General features: G+C 43.2%; 1 protein-coding gene across 2 annotated transcripts in view; it reads right to left on the reverse strand.

Annotated features, from left to right (window-relative positions):
* POMK (protein O-mannose kinase) overlaps window positions 1–4,141 on the reverse strand; it is a 38,258-nt gene extending 34,117 nt beyond the window's left edge. The window contains exon 1 of one of the 2 annotated variants that reach the window (XM_036752782.1): window positions 3,680–4,055. The gene's annotated coding sequence lies outside the window, so the exon portion shown is untranslated. Of the gene's footprint in view, window positions 1–3,679 lie in introns of both variants that reach the window. The other variant, XM_036752785.1, reaches the window with a different exon arrangement.
* Between the last annotated feature and the right edge of the window lie 1,859 nt (window positions 4,142–6,000).

The raw sequence follows: 6,000 nt of genomic DNA on the forward strand, positions 1-6,000 counted from the left end.
TCAGCCAAGCTAACCAAAGGAGCTAGGGATGCAGGAGAAGACAACCGGCCCCTCTCAGCCCAGTCAATCAGGTAGGATGCAACATCCCCTAAGCCCAGTCCACCCTTCTATGGCAAAGCCTTCCTGTTGAGACTAGATAGGTGGGGTCGCACTGGCCATCCTTGGCCCAGAGGCTTGAGAGATCTCTTGGAACCTTGTTTCTAGTTATGTTTCCCCTGGGGTGAGTCAAGGTCCCCTTGAGTGTGTTCAAGGAAGAAGAGTAGGGGAGGGAGGGAAAGATGCCATATGTCTTGCAGTTGTGCCTTGCTGGACTAGCCAGATAGCTCCCTGAACTCCCACCCTTCTTCACAAGTCCCCAGGTCGGCAGATTAAGCATTTTACAAACTGTATTTTAACTAAATGTTTTAAACTTGTTTAAAAAAAAAAGGCATGTCTCCCATGGCTTAATCCCTCCACAGTTAGTCACCTTCTCAACTCCTTCTGTTGGATTCTCTACAATCTCTTCACATAGTTTGAGTTTGTTGTTAGTTTTTTTTATCCTCTTCTTAAGTGGATAACATAACCTTGTTGCACATCCCAAAAGACACACTCAGTCTCCTCAAGGTAACACTCCACAAAAAACAGAAAGGCCACAAGAAAGTCTTCAAGGTACACATCCTACACAATGCTGTATTCGTGTAATGCCGTACTCACGAGCATCTCCAAAGAGTCTCTTTGTGGCTGTCTTCTGATATCTAGCACATGCCATTCCAGGAGCCTGTGCCAGGAAGGTTTTAAATTCTTCTTCCCCAGGTAGATTCAGTTTCACTTTATAATTGTGGGTTCTTCTTTGTAGAAACAGTGCCCTCTTTCAGATGGGATCTTACCAGTACTTTAAATACAGCAGATAAACGATTAATGTTGTCAGAAGAATCAACAAGACCCTTGGGATTTCTCCAAGGCCTTGAAGCCAAAAGACACACTATTGATAGTGAAGGAATAAGGCAGCGAACCATATCCTCTAAGCAGGTTTTTTAAAAAAATCTAAACGACTCATGAAATTCAAATACAGCTTCCTTGAGCTAAGGGAGAAAAGAGCACTAGACTTTCTCGATACTTAGTGGAAAGTAGTGTCCCATGAGACTTGGAAGAAAAAAACACAAACACCTGGGGGGGGCTGGTTATTTGTGGCTGAGGTCACCAAACCTTTATCTCACTGATATAGCCCAGCGTTTGAGAGGTAGCAAACTATAAACTATATAAACTATATATACATATAGTTTATATAAACTATAAAAATGCTCTCTGGCATTATACATATGAAGCCATGCCAAAAGAAAAATCATTTTGACACTAGCCAAAAAAGCAAGAAAGATAAAGAGGTAAAAAAAAAATATGCTTCAACCTGCAAACAGAGTTCTGACGAAAGAGATACTGAGAAGAGAAAAAGGCTGGGAGAACCCTTGGAGTTACTGAGCCTGAAAGATAAGTTTTTAGATTAAGGACCATGGTCTGTAGAACTGGAGGGTAGAAAAAAAAACCTAATGATTCATGCACATTTATTATTCATTCATGATGCAAAGGGCAAGCATTTAGAAAAAAAACAGTAAATGATAATTTACACTAAAGCTTAAGAGCAAGCCATCTAATTTGGGGGTAGAAGGAGAAGTATGGGAGAAATGTAGTATTGTTACGAACTCAAAAAACACATGTGGTAATCACTGGATGAGTTGTCTCCATCTCCAAAAATGAAAGCTTCTTGTTGACAGGTAATGTTTTATTTTTTGTCTTCTAGGTGGTTCAATGGGCAGAGAACCAGGCCCTGAGTCAGGAAGACCTCAGTTCAAATCCAGCCTCAGACATTTACTAGCTGTGTGACCCTGAGCAAGTCACTTCACATCTCTTTGCCTCACTTTTCCCATCTGTAAAATGGAGATAATAATAGCGCTTACCTCACAGGGTTGATGTGAGGATCAAATGAGATAATTATAAAGAACTTAGCCTGGCACATACGTAAGTGTTAGCTGTTATTATGAGCTATTTATTAGCTGGTTAGCTTAGGGGTAGATGATAGGCCCTTAATAAATGCCTGTTGACTGAATTACATAAGCATTAAAAACAGTATGTTAAGATATTATTGTTTACATAACAAACTGATAAGAAACTTAGAAATATATCCTCTTGTTTAGGAAGGTGGAGGTTCTGGGTGTGAAATGCTCACTCCATTACCTGACCACGTGGATATGTATTTTGGTTTGCTTAGCTGTTGCTGTTGTTTTGGGTTTTTTCCTTTGCTACAAGGGAAGGCTCATGGTGAAAGGGCAAGATAAAATTATTAAATAAAATTAATTAAAATAAAAAGCATCAAAACTTTAAAAAAAACTGAATCTTATTGTGCTCACCATATTATAGCCTTATTTTAAATATTCTGGCATACTCTGGGTGTAAACTATAGGAGGGTGACTTGTTAATAGGATGAAATGAATGAATTAAAAAGTATTTATTAAGCTCTTACTGCTTGCCAAATGCAGGGGATACAAATAGAAAAGCCAGTCCCTGGCCACAAGGAGTTCATATACTGATTAGAGGAAACCACATATAGAGGAGGAAGGTTCACCAGCTTCCCGAAGAGATTAAGATCACTAAATCCCATTTAAAAATAAAGTCTCTGACTAATAATCTAGGTGGAAAGGCACCTAAGCAAATCTAACACTAAGCCATTTAGTAGGAGCTGTGCTCTAACCTATATTTCCAGGGGCACCAACTATTTACTCTCTCCCTCCCACACTCTGCAAAACAGCCAACCCGCCGGTCTCTTAGCACAGTGCCCGGCGCTTGGTGCCTGGCAAACAGTAGGTGCTTAATGTTTATTGATCGATTCCCTCTGTTCCTCACACAACTTTCCATCTTCTTTGCACTGGCCATCCTCCAAGTCTGGGATGCACTTCTTCCTTATTTCCTCCTCATAGAATCCCTCTCTTTTTCAGCTCAAGCAACAAGTTCTGCATACTCTGCATGAAGCCCCTCCTGATTCCCCCTTCAGCTGCTGGTACCTTCCCTCTCAAAATACCTATGTTGGAACTTACATTTGTTCCGTGTTATATGTGTATACATATAAAACACGGCACAAATATAAATACCAATTTGTATTTATATAGCAATTATTTGTATTTATGTAGCAAGTGGCACACCAAATTATACATACACATATGTATAGAAGATAACAATTGTAAAGAATTTAGCACAGTGTCTGGCACATACATAAAGGTAAGCTATTATCGGCTATCATTAGCTGATCCGCATAGGAGCGCACAATAGGCACCTAAATGCTTGTTGATTAAATTATATAAGCATAAAAATAACATGCTAAGATAATATTGATATGTTACGATACAATGTATATTTATATGTGCTTGTTTCTCCCCCTCAGAATACAAGCTCCCTTAGAGCACGAGGGCGTTAAGATAATATTGATATGTTACGATACAATGTATATTTATATGTGCTTGTTTCTCCCCCTTAGAGCACGAGGGCGTTTCAGTCTTTGTACTTGTATCCCTAAGCCTCACACTGCACCTGACACGTCGTGCGAGCGCTAGCATTGACAGATGACTGACTCCCACTGACTCTCCCCAGCGCTCCCCTCCCTTCCCTTCCCCGCCCATCTGCTCTAGCACCCCGCTCCATTCCTGCTTCTCACCTGTCATTTCGGATCAAAGCGTTTTCATCGAGCAGGTGGATAGAACAAGGAAGGACAGAGCCTCTCCCGCCCCCGAGGCAGCATCACAAAAGCACATTAACCTCTCCGGGCGCTATTCTCCGGGGAGTCGGAGCACAGGGCGGAGCGCGGGGCGCGCGCTCTGCAAAGCGAGCCAGCCCGGCGCATCCCGGAGCAGCACCTGCACAGCGGCGCCTGGTGCTGGGTTGCTGCAAGAAAGTGCCGCTGCTGCTGCTGCTGCTGTCGCTGAAGCTGCAGCCGCGGCTTGACACGCAGCACCAACACGGAGCCGCCTACTCTGAGTCTCCGCCTCTCTGCCAAAATTCAACTCTTCCCGATTTTAACCACCAGACTATCTGACTACGGAGGCAACCCAACGCTCTCCGAGTTCCAACTCGCTTGGAAGTCTCTCCCAACCTTCCGGAAACACTTTCACATCTTCTCAGATCACCCGGAAACACCCCCCCATGTGACCTTTTAGTTTGCACTGAAAACGCGAGGTCCCTCTACTGTCCTAAAGTGGCTAGGCCTCCTTAAAGCCAGCTGTTTAAAATCCTGGGTTTTAATAGGAGACCTGCGGAGTAAAGTATTATTTACAATCCTCCTTTAGCGGTCTTGTGGTATACAACGAAAATGAAAAGGGGAACAAGATCGGCCAGAATTTGACCCCATTTCTAGACCTCAATTCTAATTGAAATGCTTTATTGATAGTAACAAAGTCGCTTTCATCTTAAATTGTTTCCTTTCTTACTCCTTCAGTCTTTTGCTCACTGAGGATGGACTCCCTCCAGATACTTTGGCAATTCCCGGCCACCCTTCCAGCGCTGCATTTTCAGCCTCACTGATAGTGAGGGAAAGAATGAAAATATTCCTCCTCATCGCCATTTCTAGACTCCTCCTTCTACTACCTTTACTCAGTCACCTCTCCTTCTTAGAGGTTCATTCAATTTATATTTAGCATCCAGTTGACCTTCTCATATCTGTTCTCTACTGGCCCCTAGGAAATTCTCATTTTCTCTTCAACTCCTTTTCTGCTCCTCAATGTCTGCCCTCTTAGGAGGGGACCTTACATACAGACTGATATTCCCCTAAGGATCAAACTTTTCATTTTCCACCACCTCGTCCTCCACTCTACCTCAGCCACACCAGGAGGTCGTCACAGCCTTGATCGTATCAACAAGTGTCCCACTTCCATGTGTGTGAACTCTAAAATTACTTTGTCTGATCGTAATCTTTCATTATTTCATCTTTCCCTCTGCCTTACAAGATCTACCCCTATTCTTTCATACACTTTAAGTCTTCCATCCTGCATTTCTTTACCAGGTTATCACTCCTGTACTGGCTACACTCTACTCCCTTCCCCGTCTTGACATCTTCTGCGAACCAACTGAACCCTACAGTATCCTCTTCTCTTTAGTCCCCTGTCCCCTTATCTGATTAGTGATCATGCCCTTCATTTTCGAAGAGGACCATGACATCCGGGAAACGATGATATATATGACTTGCAGTTGACTTTGAGTCACAGGTTGAATCAACCTGTGAGTAGCCTCCCCTCCCCTCCCCTCTTCTCTCTGCGCTCTGCCCAAAGGAAGGTTCATTTCGATGGCGGAAGGCTGCCTCCTTAACTTTGGGTTTACTGGCTAGATTTCTTTCTCAAAAACCAAGCCTTAAACCCAACTCACTCTGGACAATAGGTCCCTGCCCTCCTAGCACACAGTGAATGTAAATATTAAACAGTAACTATTTCTCTTAGGCTGCAACCCTGAGGGTCTTTCCCTCCCAGTTTGATTTTTTTTTTTTGAGTTTTGATTAAAGGGACCATCCCTTGATTAACTACTTAAAGAGACCTATTCACCTGAAAAGACCTTAACCTGAAAGGGCCAGGGTCTCCTAATGTACCCTGGGCCATCTCCAGTTGTCCTGGTGAACCCAGATGGCTCTGGAGGAGCAAGTGAGGCCGGCAACCTTGCACAGCCCTCCTCACTCGAATCATTTCCCTGATGTCATGGTCCTCTTCCAGAACAACGGTCAAACACAACAACAATTGAGTGTGCGCTGCATACCCCAACCTTAGATTACTACCATCATCCACTGCCTTCACTCCTTCTCATATGATGTTAAATGGAGATAGGGAAAATCACAAAACTATGCTAACAGGGTCCACTACAAATTTACTTAACTTAATCTCAACTGGGCCTTCGCTGTAGCACCATAATCCTTTTATACCTCCCTATTCAATTCACTAGGGCAGGGATGTGGTGCCTTGGATCAAATGCTGGGTTTAGAATCAGGAAGACTCACCT

The sequence above is a fragment of the Trichosurus vulpecula genome, chromosome 3 (assembly GCF_011100635.1).
Source record: "Trichosurus vulpecula isolate mTriVul1 chromosome 3, mTriVul1.pri, whole genome shotgun sequence".
In the NCBI taxonomy this organism is placed as follows: domain Eukaryota; kingdom Metazoa; phylum Chordata; class Mammalia; order Diprotodontia; family Phalangeridae; genus Trichosurus; species Trichosurus vulpecula.